The following is a 21,295-nucleotide window of genomic DNA, read 5'->3' as shown; positions in this document are numbered from 1 at the left end:
CATAAGAAAAAACAAGGAGACACTCAATCTTTGCTAGGGGTTTTCCATTGCTGCGGAGCTTCCATGTTACTACTATTCCCTACCTGTGGTGAGTGGCCAGATTTTGAGCCCTAGCAAATTCTCTGTTCTAGATACCACAGCTATCTTTATCTCCAGCCTTCCATAATATAACACTCCTCTTTAGTCCACACTTTTCCATGAAAACACTCCAGAGAGAGATTCTTTTACTATGAACTAACAAAAAATAAGTTCTTATTTTATACTTTCTGCTTATAGATGTTGTTGCTTTCACAATAGGCAAAATTAAACATGGTCAGACTCTCCCCTTTGTACCTTTCAGTTATTCACTTTTCTCAGAGATTCTGTAGATATTCAATGTCTCCAAACTGTCCAGCTCAGAGCTATCAAGGGTCCTGGTAATCATCTTTCTCCTCTGCCATCAAACATTTTCTGTCCTGTCAAAAGGTACAAACTATCAGTTATATAGTAAAAAGTCATGAGGATGTAATGTACAGTATGGTGACTACAGTTAATAATACCTTATTGTATGTTTTCAAGCTGCTAAGAGAATAATTCTTAAAAGTTCTCATCACAAGAAAAAAATATGTTGTAACTATGTATGGGGATGGATGTTAACTAGACTTATTGTGGTGATAATTTTGCAATATATGCAAATATGGAATCATTGTGTTGTATACCTGAAAATAATATAATGTTATGTCAGTTATACCTCAGTAAAATTATACACACACACACACACACACACAGATAGATAGGTAGATAGATAGATGGTTAGATAGATAATTCAAACTGAAAAAAATTCTGTTTTGTATCCATTTGTCTAACAGTTTATCTTTTTAATGTAACAAACTTCCATATTAAATGTGATGATTAGTGAATATATAAAAATCCACCATTTATTGAACATCTACTATTTATCAGTTGCGGTTTTGTTGCGTATATTACATTTTGTAACATTCGCAAAATCAACTCCTATACTCCTCACTATCTCTGAGGAGGACATTTACACTCTTTTACAGGTGAGAAAATGAAGGTACAGAGAGACCAGATAAATTGGCAAGGTTTACAAAAATAGGAAATGGTAGAGCTGGGTCCTGAAACCAGAAATGCTTGATTGCAAAGCCCATGATATTTTTCCATTTTCCGTTTCCAGTCTTCCATACTCCCAGAAAATATCATAGACTTTGGAGAAATCTGTCTGATTTTATCCATACATTCTTATATGGTATAAAATGTCTTATGTGTGCATGAATTTGGCAAGCAGAGAACTGCTGTTACAAATGCCAACCACAATTTCACAGGATATTTGTAGATTTGGTAAATGGCAAAATTTAGCTTTTTAGCACGTCTAGAAGGGAACTCAGTATCATGGTCTATCTTTTGACATTCGAACAAAAATAGAGAAGTATTTTTAGAATATAAACGTGTCCTTGCAATATGTTGCCAACAAAATCTATTTGAGTTTAGATTTTTAAATGCCCCCATTGAAATTTAAAAACTGCCTTAGGAACTAGTCCTATGAAGACAAAGCTTGAACTTAACAGCTATTTGCTTACCAGCAGTCACAAATCTTCAATGGGAAATAGAGTATTAAATTCTTTAGTATATGTGTCTAAAAGTAGGATTTATTTTTTCACAGCTACAAAGATTAAGTTGTATCCTTGGCTAAGTATGGAAATGTGACTAATTTAGTCAATACTCTGTCCGCAAGCTAACTTTTTCTTCTGCATTATTAACAACTAGGATAAAAAAGCATATTAATAACAAAAACAACACAAGACAAAAACAATCCCTCCATCCTGGTTGGCATCACGGTGAGAACAGGTGAAAGGTTACTGGATAACCATAAATGGAAGGACAGTGCCTTAATGCCCAAATATGAATTATGTAATTTAGTCTATAAAAGTATTCATCTGAATGTCCTGAAAAAAACAATGATGAGTTACATGGAAAAAGTGGAAAAATTAATTATTAAATCTGTCTGCACTCATAAAGACCTTCCATCTAAACACTAAATATTTCAAATTGAGTTTTGACCTTTACTACACCTTTCACATAGGCTCCCTTTCTTTTACAAAATGCTACAGAGAATGGAAGTGTTGTCAATTAAGTAAAAAGAGTGTTTGCATCAACCTTTTCATGTGGGGAATTTAATGACATTTTAAGGTTAAAGTAAAAGTCAAACATTGATTTTTTTTAGTGTCCTCCCCTAATGCACCTAATGAATAGAGATTCCAATAAAAACCTTTTAATCCATTTTAAACCTTCCACTATCAAAAGACATCTTTTATTTTATTTTATTACCAAACTATTTTTCCTCTAAGATTCAGGACAGAAAGAAATGCTGAATCAAGAAGACCTAGGGAATTAAAATCTAGAAAATCCTGAAAATGATGTATTCTACAATATAGTTTAATTAGTTGAATCACACGTATGCATACACTTTTTAGAAATCAGGAGACTGGAAACTTGGAATTCAGGTCATATCAGATTGGATGCTGATAATTTTCTAGATCACTGAAAAGATGCTTAAATGTTTTTTACTTTACCTACAAGGTATAAATAGAGGATAATCATTTTTTCTATCCAACATTTGGTGTATTTTATAAAATCAGAGGGATTAATTAAGGAAGCATAACAGAAAAAAATGTGTGTACAAAGAGGCTGCTTACCCTGTGTTTGATAAGCAGGGATCTGACACCTCATACTAGAAAATAAATAGCTGTGCGGTTTCACAGCTTCGTATTTCACAGATAGTTTGTGTGGAGAAGGGAACTAGCAAGTTGCTTTGAACAAAATTCAGACCATACCAATCCCAACTCTCCAACACTCCATTAGAAATTTAAAAATATCTTCACATAAGTTATATAAACTCATATTTCTTACATGTAATATAATCTGATTTTTTTCTTCAGAAAATTATGTTTATAATGATATTTTTGTAAATTATTGGTAATATCCATAGTGAGCAGGTAGAATCATGTAAAAGTTTCTTAAACAATGGGCTTAATTCCACACCATTTATGAGAACTACTGGTCTTTTAAAGACAGAGTTAAATGCAATAAAAGCAAATATCTGTTTCACATTAATACTTCACATGATTGTTCTATGTCTAGACTCAGAGATAGGGTTGTTTTCTAAATATGAATTCACACATGGCTTTGTCATGAGTTTACCATTCTGTACCTTCAGTTTTTTGCATTTAGAATATGTTTATTTTGTCCAATTAACCTATGTTTCTAGTTCTAAAATTAAATGTCCTTTGTTTTAATTAATCTCTTTTGTTAGAAAGCCAGATATACTGGCTTTGTTTAAAACAAACAAACAAAACAAAACAAAAAGAATAATTTGTTGGGCAACTTTTTGGCATGGAACTCAGATACTTATAGGAGAAGCAACAAAGTTACTTGATTTAAGATTTAGAAGAGAACTGGGAAGTGGTTCCAAAGATTAGCTAAACTTATGTCCATGTGTGTGTATTTGTGTGTTTTCTTTCATCTTCAGTTGTTGTTCCAACTCTCTTACATTAGGGAGAGATGTCATTTCACTGACACCATAAAACTGAATTGCCCACCCAATTCTCTTAAAATGTTCTCTACTCCTGGCTTCATCAGCATTTGTGAAGTCTTGAAAGGACTAAGAGAGCTAAACATATCATGCCAGCCAAACTGAAGAACACAAGAGTATAAATTATTTACTCTAATAAAAAGGGAATTCTGAGATGTTGAAGATCTCTAGACTTCCAGATAAATGAGTAGACAGATCATTTTTAATACACTCCTTTGTTCATTCCCTTATTTACTGAATCATTCATCCAAGGAGGATTTATTGAACATCTACTATGTACCTGACCATCACTAGGCACCAGTGAGAAAAAGATAAGTAGGCTGATCATTGGCTGAAGGAGTTTTCGGATTGTTGAGATGGACTAACAATTGCAATATGCAATTTATGCTGTGATGAGATAAATTCATGCTGGGATAGGAACATGAAGGAGAGACAACCTAATACATAAGAGGAGTAATCAACAAAGGCTTTCCAGAGGTGATACCTAAGCTGAGCCATGAATAGCAAATAGATGCTGGTCAATTCAGGAGGCTGGAGATGGGGAGTGAAGTTAGGAGATGGAATGGTATATGTGAAAACCCTGGGAAGAGAGAGCCTGAAGTTGGGGAACTGAAGGTACTTCAGTAGAGTTGGAACACCCATAGGGTAAGAGAAAAAGTCGCAATAAACAAGGTTAGTGTTAAGCAGGAATTTTGTTAAGGAGTTTAAAATTTATCCTCTAGGATATGGAAGGAGTTATCAAAGTTTTAATATGGAAATGGCTTTGCCAGATTGTATTTTAGAAAATGTTGTCTGAAGGAAATGGAGAGAATGGATAAGAGAAGAAATACTGTAGGGTAATGTGGTATTTCAGAGACCAGTGCAGGCATCAGAAGACGGAGAATTGAAGGTCTAAATCAGTGTTTCTCAAAGTGTGGTTCCTGGACTACCAGCATTAGCATCATCTAGAAACTTGTTAGAAATGAATATTCTGAGACAATGCTTTGGCACAATGCCCCGGTATTCTCCTTCTTGCTGCAAGTAGTAAATCCTTCCTTCTCCCAATCTTTGTCTTGGTTGTGTCTGTTGACTCAACACCCAACAAGAGGTGAACCCAGTTTTCGAGTAACATCACCACACATAAAATTTCTTTCTAAAGATTTCCTTTTTTTTCACAAACCTTTTATAACTTTCTGTTTCCAGTTTAGTTTGTCCCTTTATTTTTTGTTTGTTTGTCAGATTGTTTGTTTTCCTATTAGAAATAACCAGCTTTGGGACGGAATCACTTTCTTTTTCCTTAAAAAATCATCTCCTTACCGTATACCTTTTCTTAGTCCCCCAAAATATCCTATTCCGATTATCATACCTGGCACATTTAACCACATATATTAATTAGAATTCTTAATCTTTCGAAACCCTTTTTTAGTAAAAATAAATAATTGTTTATACAATTATAAACTTATTTGCAAAATAAATGTACAAAATATATTAAAACATAAAAGAAATGAATATTCTCAGGCCTCATCCCAGACATACTAAATCAGAAACCGTGGAGATGGGGCCCACAAATCTGTGTTTCAAAAAGCCCTCCAGGTAATTCTAATGCAAGCCAAAGTTTGAGAACCATTGGTACTATATTAAGACAGCAGCAATTAGAATAGAGGACATTAATAGGATTAAGCCTCATTTAAATTGTAAAATTATTGCATGTGGAATACAGAGAGCAAGGAGAAGGGAATGTCTGGAATAACTTGTTTACAAGTCTGGTTTGGGCAACTTGGTAGATAGTGATTCCATTATGTGCCATTTCACAAGGTTTCTGGTTCTGATGGATTAAGATAAAGTGAGTCCCACCCCCACCTGTCACCACTAAAAAGTTATGAAAAACCAAAATGGAATCAAGCTACTAATCCATAAAAACCTAACTGATGAGAAAGAGACATGACTGGCATTAATATTTGATTAATTTTAGACGTCTTTCTTTTTAAAAAGACTTTTTTTTTTCAAGAGTAGTTTTAGGTTCACAACAAAAATTAAGAGGAAGGTACTGAGATTTCCTGTGTATCCCCCAACTCCACACATGCATAGCCTCTCCCATTATCAACATCCTCCATAAGCGTAGTATGTTTGTAATCACTGATGAATCTACACTGACACATCGCAATCAACCAAAGTCCATAGTTTACATTAGAGTTCACTCTTTGTATTATCCATTCTATAGGTTTGAACAAAGGTATAATGACACGTATCCAACATTATAGTATTATACAGACTATTTTCACTTCCCTCCAAATCTTGTATGCTCTGCCTAATCACCTCTCCTCCTCCACCTGCCAACAACTGGCAACCATTGATTTTTTTACTTTCTCTTCAGTTTTGCCTTTTACAGGATGTCATATAGTCAGAATCATACAGTATTTAGCCTTTTCAGATTGACTTCTTTCACGTATTAATATGCATTGAAAGTTCCTCCGTATCTTTTTATGGCTTAATAGCTCATTTCTTTTTAGTGCTGAACAATATCCCACTGTCTGGAGGTGCCACTTTATCCTTTCACCTACTGAAGGACATCTTGATTGCTTCCAATTTTTGGCAATTATGAATAAAACTGCTATAAACATCCATGTGCAGGTTTTTGCATGAACATACATTTTCAACTGCTTTGTGTAAATATTAAGAAGCATGGCTGCTAGACTGCATGGTAAGGGTGTATATGTTTCTGGGAGTTGGGGGGTGGGTCTAGCAAATCAGAGATCAGAATGAGGTGAGAAGGTACAAAAGAATAACCTCACTTAATCTGCTTTGCTAGCAAGCTTCTCCTCTAACCCCAAGATGATCATGAATGAAAACTAAGTTCAGAGTTTCTTCTTTACATAAATTTCCAAAGCACACAGAAAAGAGACTTATACATTACTCTTCAATCACTTCTTCTTAAACAAGTCAATAAAAGATCTGAAACAGGGGGACTGTGCCAAAGCTGTGGAAAAGTACAAAGAATCTTGAAATTGGAATCAAAAGACATATTTTGAAACCAAATCCTTTCATTAACTTGCTGTGAGACTATGAAACTTAATTCTCTTATCCTTGCTGAATTCCATTTTTCTCACATGTATAATTGGGATAATAATTTTTTCACAACATTGTTACAAATGTTGAATAAGATCTTATATATAAATGACAGTGATTAACAGCAACAAATGGCTAGATGATAGGCCATTTTTAGTTAACTAATAATTTTAACAGATTTAACATAGCTACTTTGGACAAGTTATACATTCCCCCAAATTTAGAGGGTGATGAAAGACAATTATCACTAAAATCATACTGAAATATCAGACTTGTGACTTGGGAGTTTACCATGAATTTACAATCCTTGAGGGATAATGTGATTGAACATTGAATGAAAAGTCATATTAATTTGTTAATGCTTCTGCAACAAAACCCCACAAATTTAGCAGCTTAAAACAACACAAATTTATTAGTTCAAAGTTTTGTAGGTCAGAAGTCTGGGTTTGGTGTGACTGGCTTCTCATCCAAAGGCTTGAGTAAGAAAGAGTCTGTTTTAAAGCTCAGTCAGGTTGTTGGTATTTTTCAGTTCCTTACAAGTTGTAGAACTGAAGTCCCCATTTCCTCGTGGAATAGCAGCCAGGGGATATTCTCAGCTTCTGGAGCCCAGCTGCATTTCTTGCCACGTGGCTAACTCCATCTTCAATGTTGAATTTCTCTCACACTTCTCTTTTAAGGGTTCACCTGACTAGCTCAGATTCACTGAGAATAATCTCCCAATTATAAAATCAGTTGATTTGGGGACTCATAACATCTTCATAATCTCTTCATAGTAGCACCTGGATAAGTATTTGGTTGAATAACTAGGTAAAGATGTATATGCATCAAGAGGAGGGAATCTTAAGGAACCAACTTAGAATTCTGCCTACCACAGGGTTATTCAATATTCCCCACTGCTAGGGTACTCAATAAAGTAGCATTTGGAATGTTCTGCTTGATACAGTCGCTTAAGCCGTTCACTATTTCTACCATTTTTCTGTAAGGAAATCCCCTTGTGCTTATCCTGCAACTGTTTTTGATGAGTACCAGTATCCAAATCCAAAGGAGTGTGACAATCCTGAGTCCAGACAAAAGTCCCAACACATATTCTATAGACATATGTTTATACCCCTTAGCCTGGAGCTGAGATTCTTTCCCAAAATCCTGAGTGCTTTTCTCACACAGCATTAAAAAAAAAAATCAGGCTTTTCTCTATTACAGAGCTGGAGTCAGAAACTGGGTGAAATAAAATCAAGCACTCATAAATCAGAAGGATTTTTCTTAGAATCTAGATATTAGGTAAGGGCAAAGCAGAGAGACAAGTTCAGAAATGGTGGCTACCATATTTTTCCCTGGACTTATCATGAGGCATTAGAGTGTTCAGATTTAGGTAAGAAAAGGATTGTCACTCAGCCAGACATTAAAACAAGATTTAATATCAGTGATAATTCACTGTCTTCCTATGATGAATAACATAGGTGCTGCTCTAACAATGGTTTAGGAGAATGTTTGTCAGATTGGTGTCCATTATGCTATCTGGATCAGAATATCTGAAAATAATTCTTAAAATGCAAATATCTTGGCCTTTTCAAAGAAATACCAAATCAGATTCTCTATGAATGGGCTTCAAGAATCAGTCTGCATTTCTAACAACTTTCCTAAATAATTCTAATCTCCACTGGTTTGGAGAAACTATTTCTAATTCATTTCAATTTATTTATCATGAAGTTTGACTACTTAAAATACTACACAGAGAGTTAGAAAAATGGATTAAACCTCAGGGTTTAACTGTGAATCATCCTTCTTAGCTTGGAAGGTGTTCTAATAGCATAATGTCCAGGTCTACTGCTAAATAATAGGTTCTGTTTTTGACTCACCTTAAGGTGATGTTATTATTAATAACATTTTGTTCCAGCAAAGATTTTTATAAACCACTTAGACCAATTTTCTTATTTTACAGATAAGAAAAGTGAGGCCTAGAATGTTTAAATGACAAAGTCATTCTGATCTTTAGTGGGGTGATGATGACTTACAAACAATGTTCAAGATTAGAACTCCAGTGATCTTTCCTATGTATCATACTGCCTACATGTTTTATGTGAATCTAGCCAATACTGAAACACTCTCTGTAAAAAGCTCTTAAAATTTAGGACAATCTCCTATAATCATGGTTTCATCTTGAAGGCAGATAACCACGACTTTTCAAAACTTTGATTCATTCCTGGAAAGAATCCAGGAATCCAAGGACTTTTAAAAGAGATTAGTTGATAAGATTGCATTTTGGTTTGTATCCAGTAAAATAAAATCAATATAAAGTGTATCATTTTTCTTTAGCACTTGAAATGTTCCATATGCCATCTTTAGTGCACTTAAATCTCATTTTATTTTATATGCAACTTTTAATCATTTAGATTGCACATGTCTAATGCTTTAGTTTTAGTTGTGCTTCCATATTTCTAAGTAGATTTTGCTTACAGTTTAAATAATTTTTGAACTTCAAAGTTATTTGGTTTTATTTCACTGAATGGCAATGCTTCTGTTTTCACATCATCAATCTTTTATCCTGATATATAGCTCTATTATAGTGAAACATGCAATAATTCAGAAATTCACTGCATTTGATAAAGCATTCAAAAAAGTATCTCTTTTGTGAGGAGTTGTGCTTTAAAAAGATTCTCCTAAAAACAGAGGCCTTCCATATTTATAAATAAATGACTGATAAAAATAATACCTTGAAAACATCTTTCCCACCCAGGTGATGTCATCCTAATACAGTATCTCTCACTTTGAGTTTGAAAAGCATTGTGAAACTTTGAGAATTTAAAAATTCTGTGGATTCACAATTGAAAAAGGGAAGGAGCTGGAGGTGAGGTGGAGATAGAATCATACTGGTGAAGCCAACTCTGAACCTAGACACCCAGACTGCCCTCCAGTTTTTACTATACTCCAATATATTTGTCAGTTTATCTCGTTATATAGCAGGATTGTCACCAATCTCAGGTTCATGTTCACCAATGGTAGCAAGGTTTCTAAAATTAAGTATGTGTAGGAGATTAAAGGGTTATCACTCATTCCATATAATTGATTAACTGAATGAGACTATTTCCCTCTGGTTTTTGAGAAAATTTATTTTTGAGTTTTAACTGATGGCAGAGAATGGAGCAAGGAATTTTGGAATGAAAAGTATTTTGGGAGATTGGCGAGTCTGGACAGTGTGACATAATTAGGGTCTTTGAACAATGTGTGGGGATGAGGAAACAATAGAAAACTCTTGGAGGGGCGTGTGTGTGTGTGTGTGTGTGCGTGTGCGCATGCACGTGCACGTGCAAGTGAGAGAGAGAGAGAGAGGATAATGGGAAGATGCTTGCCAGTTCTCTGGCTCTCAGCCCAGGCTTCAATGAATGCAATGGATTTCAAATTAAAGTTATTTTCCAAGAAAATAAAATTCAATTCAATTAAAAAAACATAGCCATTGTGTGCTTAATATATGTAAAACATTATGACAACTCAAGAAAACACAGTCCTAATTCTTTTCACATCTTTATAGTTAGCTCGAATAGGAAGACATATAATTATATAATTCTTTTCAATGTATATAATCATAAAGCCACAGAACTTTTATAACTGAGAGAAACTTATACATCATAGATTCTAATTCTCTCAGCCCATGGAAAAAAGGAACTGAGTCCAAAAGAAGTAGAGTGATTTGCCAAGAGTCCCAAAGAAATCTTTCTGATATTATCTACCTACACAAAATAGACATCATATAACAGAAGAAAAATGGGTGAAAAGGCAGGCCAGGAGTATACTATAATTGCTGTTGTTCCACATTGTTTGTGAATAACCAGTTCAATTATATACGTAACTGTTGCAGAATCTCTTTGACCCTAGCTTGGCTCTGAGACACAACTGCGGACAATTGATTCAGCTTTCAGCAAGGTGAGGCTTTACCAGGTTTCTCTTCCTTCTTAGGAATTCCCTAATTCCCCTAACTCATCGTGAAAACAAATGAGAAGTTAGCCAAACAGTATAATTTTCAAAGTTATCATCAGAGTGGATGCTACAGGGTTAGCCCACTGGCAAATTCTAAAGCATTAGGTCAAAATCAAGACCAGTTAGAAATCCTCAGTGTCCCTGATGAGCCTTACACACTTGATCCAGTCAGAGCAAGGGCCACATTCTCCATAGCAATTGTTGAGTACCAGCTGCCAGTTAAAAATGATCTTTGGAACAGTTTTTCATAATCTCCCTTAAAATGATTAGGAGGTAACTCAAAGTGGACCTGAGGGCTTCCCTGGTGGCGCAGTGGTTGAGAGTCCGCCTGCCGATGCAGGGGACGCGGGTTCGTGCCTCTGTCCGGGAGGATCCCATTTGCCGCGGACCGGCTGGGCCCGTGAGCCATGGCCGCTGAGCCTGCGCGTCTGGAGCCTGTGCTCCACAATGGGAGAGCCCACAACAGTGAGAGGCCCGCGTACCGGAAAAAAAAAAAAAAAAAAAAAAAAAGTGTACCTGAGATATTTCAAACAAATTGGCTGGTTAAAACACCTAAGGTTTAACACATCATTTTCACTATAGAAGCTTATGTTACAATTTGCTCCCAAGCCACAAAAGCCTTCACTTAGTTCTTTCCTCAGTCAGCTCAATTTAGAAATCTTTCCCTTATCAAAGGAATGTGATACAAAAGCATTCTTGTCATCTAGCAGCACCAATTCACCCCAATCCCACAGATTTTTCCAGAATTCCTTCCTGGTTAAAGGTTCTGGCTCTAAAGCCTATTCTTCTTTAGTATCACTTCTTTAGTCTTTGTGTATAGAACATTTCCTAATGTATAATGAGTTCCAGATGAAGGATGAAGAAGGCTGTGAAATTCCTAGCTACCTCATCTACTGCATTCTTTCTGATACGATGATCAGTGCCCACTCAATCCTCAGGGTATCAGCTACATGTTCATTATGCAATCATGAAATCCCAGGGCTTAGAATATACATACATCTTTTCTAATCTTCTCTATTACATAACTCCATGACTAAATATCCTGTTTTGGAGCAAGTTAGAATTTAGGAACTAAAGACTGAATCGTGTAATTTTCTTGCCTAAATTTAAAATACAAATAATTACAATTCATCAAATCCTTTCTGTCCAAGGTTTGAATGCTATTTTTCATTTAGATGTCCAGAAAAAATAAAAGACACATTAACTTGCTAAACATTCATCCTAAACTCTAAGGCAAAATATCACAGAAAACCACAGAAGGGAGCATGTGGCTAAGTGACATGGGGAAAATCACTTATCTCCTTTAATCTGCCTCCATTTGTAAAATCAGAATGACAGCAACTGCTATGTAAGTCATTTGTCCAGACTAAACAATTTAAGATATGTGAAGCACAGTACCTGGGACACATGGAGGTGACCAATAATAAATACTAATTAGTCCTTCTATTTCCAATTTCTTCTTTACGAATGGAAAAATATTTGAACAAAATACTTAGTTCATACTGCTTAGTATGAATAGTAAGCAAGCTGTAGGCACAATTATGCTATTAATACTCACTGTTGCGTTTAGATAAAAGCAACACGAAAGGATTATCACTGTTCATTAAGGGATCATCAGTTGCAAATGTGACAGAATTTATTTATGGACTGAACTATATATTCCTGATATCTATATTAAGTTTTTAGTTTGTCTTCACATTTTGTTTCAGTGTCCCATAACAAGAATTAATACTTAAAGGTATTGGTGAAGTTCTACATGAAAAAAAAATACATATATATATTATGGAATTTTCCTTAGATTCCTATTGGGTAAAAAATAAATAAAACTTGTCTAATTCAGCAAATTGTGTGATCTCATAGCCTTGACATCTTGTCTTTGAGTACTCAGAAATCAACGTGAAGGTTTGTCAATTTTTTATATGATAAAATCATTACAGATGGCAAAATTCACTTCTACTGGGACGTTGGTAGCATTCAGGATCCCTCAGAAAAACAAAAACTGTTCAGAGTTCCAAGTAGTTCATGTAGAAAAACATTAAGTATGGGGGAATAGGAAGGGTAGTCAGAGTGAAGGTCAGAGAAAGCTGATCCATGAAATCAGAATGTGCTGGGGAAACCCTGTGTCTTTGGTCTGCAAAGCCCCTATGCCTGCTGCTGCTTCTTGCAACAGAGGCTTCTGTTTTCTTCTACTTGCTAGAATTCTCATGAGTGTCTCTCACTGGTAAAATAGAACCTAGAAACCTTGTCCTCAGGAATTCTGGGATATAGAATTACTAGCCTTCTAGCCCCTGAGATACAGAAGAGAGCATAGAAGGGAATGCTTACTCTTCTTTTGAATATGATTTCAGAATGTGTTCAATAAATGGTAGTGAATATATGTGAAAATGATTGTAAGCTTTTTCATTCCATGTTTTTGGTATTGATTTATAGGAATGTAGAATAGATTCTTTTAACTTTATCTTCCCTCCCCCTCTAGAATTAAACGCATGCAGACACACGAACACAGAGACACACAAACACAGAGACATAGGCATGTACGTGTGTACATACGTACACACTTGATTATGTTTTTATATGCAGAAGACAGAAGCAGATGGTAGAAACTGTGAATTCCTAGCAACAGACTTTGAGACCACAATATCATTCTAGCAAAACAACAAAACATACTGCTCATGTAAACTGATCAATATACAACTCATTAAGAAGTCCAAATATTTCCAGCAATTTATTAAAGAATTAAATCAGTGGTGATCTAGACAAAGTTAATAATACATCTTCCTTGAGTCTCCACCCTCAGATCATTTTAGTTTTCCAGAGAAGATAAAAGAGAAATAAAAATAATTTAATTTTCTTTGGCAAGGAAAATTACTCAGAAAGACATAAGGAAATAGTTTCTTTTTTTTAAGGCAGAACAGAACATGGGACTATAGTTTACCTAATATAAGGACGATTTTAAAAACAAAATAAATCAAACAAATAAGTAAGCTGCTTCTTACCATTCACAAGGGCACCTCAATACAGATATTTTAGATTTGGAAAGCATAGGATTCTAGCCTCTTAGTGAACGTGCGCGCATGTGCAAACACACATAAAAAGTAAAAATGCATCTTTACTATCCAGGGAAGCAATAAACAATAAGCCTCCAGGATAGTACAAGAAATAAAATACTCAAAGAGCTGAGATATTAAGGGAGAAATTGATACTGCTGTGGCATTTGCTTTATAATATCAGAGTCTATGTAAAGAACCTCAGGCTGCTACAAATAAATAATAAACTACCAGATTGTCAAACTATCTTCAAAATCCAATAGAGATAAAGCTTAGCATATTGGTCAGAGATGCTAATTCAATGAATGGTCAGTGCTCACAAGCTATGTATGAAAAAGAAAATCCTAGGTCAGGAAAGGATTTCCAGGGGTCATTTTCCCTCTCAGTAAGATTTCCTTTAATGAATAAGAGCTTTGTTTTTTACCTTCTGCCTAAATTTATTCTGTTTGGTTAGGCTCCACAGACTTTAGTATTTAGAGAACACTTTTATAAAATGTTACCTAAATTCCCATATTTTTTATTTATCTGCTCTTGAAAAACAAGATAAAACCATGATCACATAAAACAATCTAAGAGGTTTGGCCTGGAGTAGGATCTTCTGTATAGGGTTATCACTGATTTTTTTCCCTATTCTTGAAAATTTAGACTCAAACATTAAAATGTTGAAAATCAGCTGAGTGTCATTATTTATTATTAGTTTAAGAATAGCTGCTTATACTATCAATTGAAAAGATCCAGAAAATAAATATATTGATTTCCTTCCCCAAAACTACCAGAATAACTGTTAATCAAACAAAATCCAGTTTATTACTGCAGTAAGAAAGTAGTTAACTTGAATGGTGTTAGTAGTTCCTTAGAAGGCGGAGGTTAAGTGTGGATAATCATAAGGTTTAAAGTTTTTGGTTGGAAAAGTTTAAGTTGGGTCTTTCCATGTTGGATTTTATTGGCATTGGCCAAACACTGTGTTACTAATGGCTTATGGTTGATGGACACAGTGAGGACATAGTCTTTATGAGTAAACAGTTGTTTGATAAGCAAGCAAGTTAGCTCAGTAGAGTCATCTATTGTCCCAAGAAGGGCTCCACCCAGATGTGAAACTTAATATCCTGAGAAGTAAACTGCCTTAATGATCTATTGTTTGGATTAATGGAATTTGGGTGAGTTCCTGAGACTAGAAAGAATTTACTTGTTTTAGAGCATTTCCTTCATGGGCAAAAATCTCCTAGAACAAATAGGAGAGGCATGTTGATGTAGGGCCTCTGTTCTTAGTCTCCATAATGAAGCTTTGTGGCTGCAGCCTTTCCATTATCATTACTTAATTCACATAATTCAGAAAATCAATATATCAATTTATATTTGGAGATATACCACAACATTTCATGAAGAATACAGAAGCATCTTCTTAGGTTCAGATCCACTTAAGAAAACATAGTTGATAAACACAGAAAACTGAGGTTATGTGTTTAATCTCGAGACAAAACACAGAAAACTGAGGTTATGTGTTTAATCTCGAGACATTAAGTCAACATAAAAACAAGCCAACAGGCACAGCAATGAGTAGAAGACCTTTTGTCCTCTCTCTGAGCTGTTGTGATGTGAGAGCTGTGCTGGCTAATATCAAAATAATTTGCAACCTCTACAGCCCTAAGGAGGTGAGATGGAAGGCAGAACAAGGTGTAGCTGCAGAATCTGCAGGCCTTTTCCTTTGCACAAGGAGATAGAAAATGCCCAAAGAGTGGAGTAAGGCTTCCAGGTCACATGTTTGTCTCCTTTATTATGACTCGGAACCCAGCACAGCAGTGTGTGAGGGTGGGAGGCTGCAGGTGGGCTGTGGGCAGAGGTTCCCAGCATCACTTCAGTCCTGTGAGTACATATGTGTGGCAGTGAGGGAAGTGGGCTGGAGCCAAGAGTGAGCAGAAGAGTCATCTTCTCTCTGATCTCAACTGCAGTTAAGGAACATTTAGATTCATTTATCACAACTTGCCAATTTCTCTGAGAGGGTAAAAAAAGGAAAGGATTTACTTCTGTACAAAAACAGACAACATTCAGACTTGTGCTTGTTTGAACTATATTTCTTTGTGCTTAGCTGATATGTGTGTGTGTGTGTGTGTGTGTGTGTGTGTGTATATAATTTACAGGAATATTCAACAGAGAGAAATGCTTGCATTCTCTAAGAGTAGTACATTTTCTCAATTACCCAAGGAAGAGATATGAAAAGTTTGACATAGGATGCAAGTCCAGAACAGTATCTAAATGGCCTGGATCAGGTCACATTTTGGTTTTTGTTTTTAATTTAAAGCTACTTAAAAACATTCAATATTTGTTTAACACTTTAAACTTTTAATAACATTTTTATACTTGTATTGTCAGGATTTTCATGTTGTTAAAAAAAAAAAATGTCCAAAGGAAAATATGTAAAAGCAAGAGAGAGACATATGTTATGGGTTAGGGTCAGGAATGTTCCCAGAGAACTAAAAATTCTATAAAATCTTTAACTGTGGTGAAGAACATATATTTTCCCAAGAATGACACAACTCATGAGTGACTTTTGCAAACACACTATATAAAAGTGAACTGTAGACAATAAGACAAAATTTCTAAAGGAATTTTTTTTTCTCTAAAATTCTACTTCTCATCTTGCCTGAAGTAACACTTACTTGACAGACAATAATTCAATATAACCATCAAAAGAAAACTGGCCAATGAAGACTATTGCAGGTGATTGAGGAGGGGAATCAGTGAGAGATTGTAAGTAAAAGAAATTTAAATACCAGCTTTCTTCCACGAATAAAGGAGTTAGATATAATTTCTTTCTCAAATAGAATGCTCAACGGACTTGTAAACTTTTCATTTTAAATACTTTTTAAATTTCATAATTTTAAAGGTATCTTCTATCCTTCCTATACTAAAAATTGCTATTAGAAACTTTGCTGGTACATTTTAAGTTTTGATCTGTTCTTTTCCTTTAAGCAAATTCAACCAGCTTTTGTTCAATAAATATCAGAATGATGACAAATGACAAAGTTTTCCACTTTTAAAGTACTTAATGATTTCCATTTTTCTCTCAAATACATTATCATAGAATCAGCAGTTCTATGTTTCTTGTTTATACTAATGTTTATAAAATAATGTCAAAAGGCAATACAGTATTCAAATAACTTTAAAATGTACTATTGTATATGCTAAAAATGATGAACTAGCTGAAACAGGAATATTGGCAATCAAATGTTGCCACATAAGTTAAGAGATGGAGGATAGTGAAGTTAACATTTGACCCTGGTATCCTAACTCTCAATTTGAGGTTCTTCTCTCTATCTCACTGCTTCTCTAAATAATTAAAATGAGGTAAGCACCATGGAAGTACAGACTTTGTTGGTATTGTTCAGTTCTGTGTCCTTATGCACAGAATAACTTGAAACATATCAGGCCTATGATGAATGTTTGTAATATTTGTAGGGAGATACAATTTTTATCCATGTTGCACAGCATTTTTGCTCATTGTCTGTTCTTTGCAATAGATATACCAGGTGATAGTTATCCAACACAGAAACATATCCCATGACTTGGCAGTGGAACAGAAGGGAAAGCTGAACCCAGAGACTGCAAATTTCACAGACAAGACAATACAGAGAGATGTCAAGAGAAAAGGAAAAATTAGTGTGGGTGCCAGGTAGCAGGGGAAACACTCCATTTCCTGGTTGAATTAAGGAGCTAGATGGCAGACCCCAGGTCCAGAAAGGCTGGGATAATATGCAGCAGATGAAAGTGGGCTCTCTTGTATAAAGGGGATAAAAAGGAGTGGGTAGTGATGCTTAGATGCAAAGCATTCATTTGATCACCTGCAAGAGATCTGCTATTGGAGCCCATGCAAAGGTAAGCTATGTATGTATAACTAGTCCCAGCTTTTAAGAAAATAATCACTCAAGGGTTATAAAATGTGGTGGCAGATAACTTTGTCTACCAACATTCACATAATTATTGTAGTGTATTGGATGTGCCTATAAGATTCCTTAGAGTTTTGCAGGTTATGTTATTGATTCCAAAAGTATGGTTCTAAACCTAGGAAAAATATCCTCTAAATGATATTACACAGGGGCATTAAGAGAAGCTAAAATAGAACAGGAGATATGGCTTAATTTATTTTAAACTTAAGTAGTAAATTGTTATTTGTTTATAAATAAAATAACTAAACAAATTATAGCCATGGATTGTTACATATGACTACAATGAAATGAATAAGCATAAATTCTGAATTCTTATCTTCCTTAATTATTACCTTCATTAAGAAATAGGTAATTATTTTCCCCTCTTATGAAGCACCAAAATATATACTTCTAAATTAAATATTATACTTCAATATGTAAAACTTAAGCAATCATGTACACGTACATAAGACACAAAATTGATAATTAGAACCATACTGGAAATAATCATCATCATAGTACCTAATGTAGACCAAGATAAGTCCTTCGTAAATAGGATTCTATTTAATTTTCAGGCTTGGAAATGTTGTTATTTTTTCTAAGGGTAAATAGCGGGTAAATAGCAGAAACAGTTTCTGAACAAGGGACTATTTGATTCTAAGTATTCATTAAACTATATGTCTAGAAAGCTTAAAATATTAATCTCTAAATAGTTTTCAATGAATGCAATATTTGTTCCTTTATAATAACCATATTTATCATTTTATCACTCTAAAATCACATATAGGTCTATTTTTCTCCATCATATGGTAAACTATCATAAACAAACTACCATAAATGAAATATTTTTATTTGAGCTTATTTGAAGAAATATAGTACTTTCTAGCTAGAATTGTTTCTATGGAACACTTACTTTCCATGCTGTAAACATGCTAGTGTGTCACCCTTGAAATACATACTACTAAAGGAGAATTTATTTTTCAGTGCTATGACTTCCAGCTACTAATGGGAATTAGGCTGTGTAGTTTAGGTATCTTATTAATAGAAATTATTCTGTCTCATTTTCCATAAATTAACACAATTAAAAATAAGGTGTATCTACTTAATATATGATAAATTAATTTAAATATATTCCATGACAGCCTGATGCTATGTATCTATGCAAGAATTCAATGAATCTGGTCAAGAAGAACATCTAGACCAATTAGGGTGTTTTCCTGCCTGAGTCAATTCATGTTGTTACTATCTCTCTGTCCAGAATAGAAAACTTAAAATTTTTGGCAGAAACTCTTTGGAATATTCATTATAAGAGGGAAATTTTGAGGGTCTTATGTTCCAATCCCAAACAATCAAGAAAAGAAAGGAATCAGAAACCAGAATCAGATTATCCCATTCAGATAGAAAATCAGAGGTCAAAAACAGAGAAGAGATTTATAGAAGGAAGATTCATAGGTCACAAAGCGTAGAGCACCAAAAAAAAGAGAAAGATCAGTAGGAAAGGTGACACAGACAGTGAAATTGTTGGAGGCCTGGTGAGAATGTCTTTCCCTTTATCTGACCCTGTTATACTCCAACCCCACTCCTGCTGCTCAGGAGCTACAACACCAGCTAACCTGCTGGTGCTTGCCTTTTCTCCCACAACTCCCTGTTTGATAAGAATGCACCAGTTTGAGTTTCTGCATCCCCAAGAAGACAAGAAATATGGGAACAAACTGACCAGAGATGCCAAGAGAATATGACTGCAGGTGGTAGCAGGTGAGGAAGATACTGGCTTGGGGTTTGGAGAATCTTGTAAGGTTGTATTTCCAAACTAGTTTGATTATAAAGATTACCTAGAATAGGGAATTGTTTCTTCTTTTTTTTACAAATGGCCAGGTCTTCTCCTGGATATTTTAATTCTTGATGTAAAGTAGGGCTCAAGCATGTATACTTTAATATATTCCCAAGTTGTGTTATGATTAAGAATGGCTGATAAACACTAGTACATGTTAGGATTAAGAGGTTTGTGGATGTTTAGCCTAGAAAAAGTACTAAAACATAGGCGCAACATAATTGTTGGTTTTAATTATTCAAATTAAGGATGTGGGAAACAACCTGTAGACCTAAGTGTGGTCCTAGAAAATAACATATGAATTTAAGAGGCATCTTAATTGATTTCTTAAATTACTCTGTAATATAATAAACTTTATCAAACCAGTAGAAAATGCTTATAATAGAAAAATAAAAAATCTATTAAACAAAAGGAAGATTAAAAACAATTAGCCATATAACCATCCTGCCAAAAATAAACCACTACTAATTTAACTGTATAATAACATTTCAACACTTCAGGGACATATTCCTGAAAAGTCAGGATTTCCAGGCAGGGTGGGCCAGGAGCTACCCTCAGCCTCAGCTCTGAATTAATTTCCCCCACCTGGGCGGTAGCATAGGAGCCCTCCATGGTTCTGGCTTTTCTCCCGAGGCTGTCAGCCCTGCCCACTCCTGCCTCAGCTCCCCCACAGTTGGCCACACAACTTCCGGGTGTCTGCTCCTCTGGTGAGACTGGGCCGGGAGATGCTCTCCACAGCTCCTTGCCTGGGTGGGCAAGTCAGGCTCTAGGGCTGGCATAAAGCGTCGTTTGAGGGTCCCACCGAGTTCCATAGTGAGAGTGCTGCAGCTGAGCGGAGTGGCTGATTGGGACTACTGCTCACGTGCTGCAGAAAGCCTTCTTGGAATCTGACATGTTATCACTTTGGGACCATTAGCCAGCTGCTCCTGACTTGGCCACATGAAGGCTCAGACTGTCCCAGCCTCTGAAGAGAACCAACACTATTAGCATATCTCTCACCACCATGAAGGCAAGGTATTTCAATGAAGAGTACCAGGAGGACATCTACAAATCCCAGACTGGCATGTGCAAGTTCTGAGGAATGGTGGAATAACCCAATATATCTGGGGCACCTTTGGAGACAGCTGAGACAGAGCTACACAGGGCAGTGGCTAACACCCAACTCATAGCCCATCTTCTCCAGCCATGGAGCTGACAGGGTCATGGTGCTCCAGCCAGGTGTCAGGCCTGAGCCTCTGAGGTGGTAGAGCCGAATTCAGGATATTGGTCCAACAGAGACTTCCCAGCCCCACATAATATCAATTGGCAAGAGCTCTCCCAGAGATCTCCATCTAAACGCTAATACCCAGCTCCACTCAACAACCAGCAAGCTCTAGTGCTGGACACCTCATGCCAAACAACTAACAAGTCAGGAACACAACCCCACCCATTAGCAGAGAGGCTGCCTAAAATCATAATAAGTTCACAGACACCCCAAAACACACCACCAGATGCAGCTCTGCCCACCAGAAAGACAAGATCCGGCCCCACCCACCAGAACACAGGCACCAGTCCCCTCCACCAAGAAGCCTACACAATCCACTGTACCAACCTTACCCACTGGGGGCAGACATCAAAAACAATGGGATTACAAACCTGCAGCCTGTGAAAAGGAGACCCCCAAAACACTAAGCTAAGCCAAATGAGAAGACAGAGAAATACACAGCAGATGAAGGAGCAAGGTAAAAACTCACCTGACCAAACAAATGAAGAGGAAATAGGCAGTCTACCTGAAAAAGCATTTAGAGTAATGATAGTAAAGATGATCCAAAATCTTGGAAATAGAACGGAGAAAATACAAGACACATTTAACAAGGACCTAGAAGACCTAAAGAGCAAACAAACAATG

Source organism: Phocoena phocoena, chromosome 14 (assembly GCF_963924675.1).
Source record: "Phocoena phocoena chromosome 14, mPhoPho1.1, whole genome shotgun sequence".
In the NCBI taxonomy this organism is placed as follows: domain Eukaryota; kingdom Metazoa; phylum Chordata; class Mammalia; order Artiodactyla; family Phocoenidae; genus Phocoena; species Phocoena phocoena.
Note: the sequence above shows the minus strand (reverse complement) of the source record.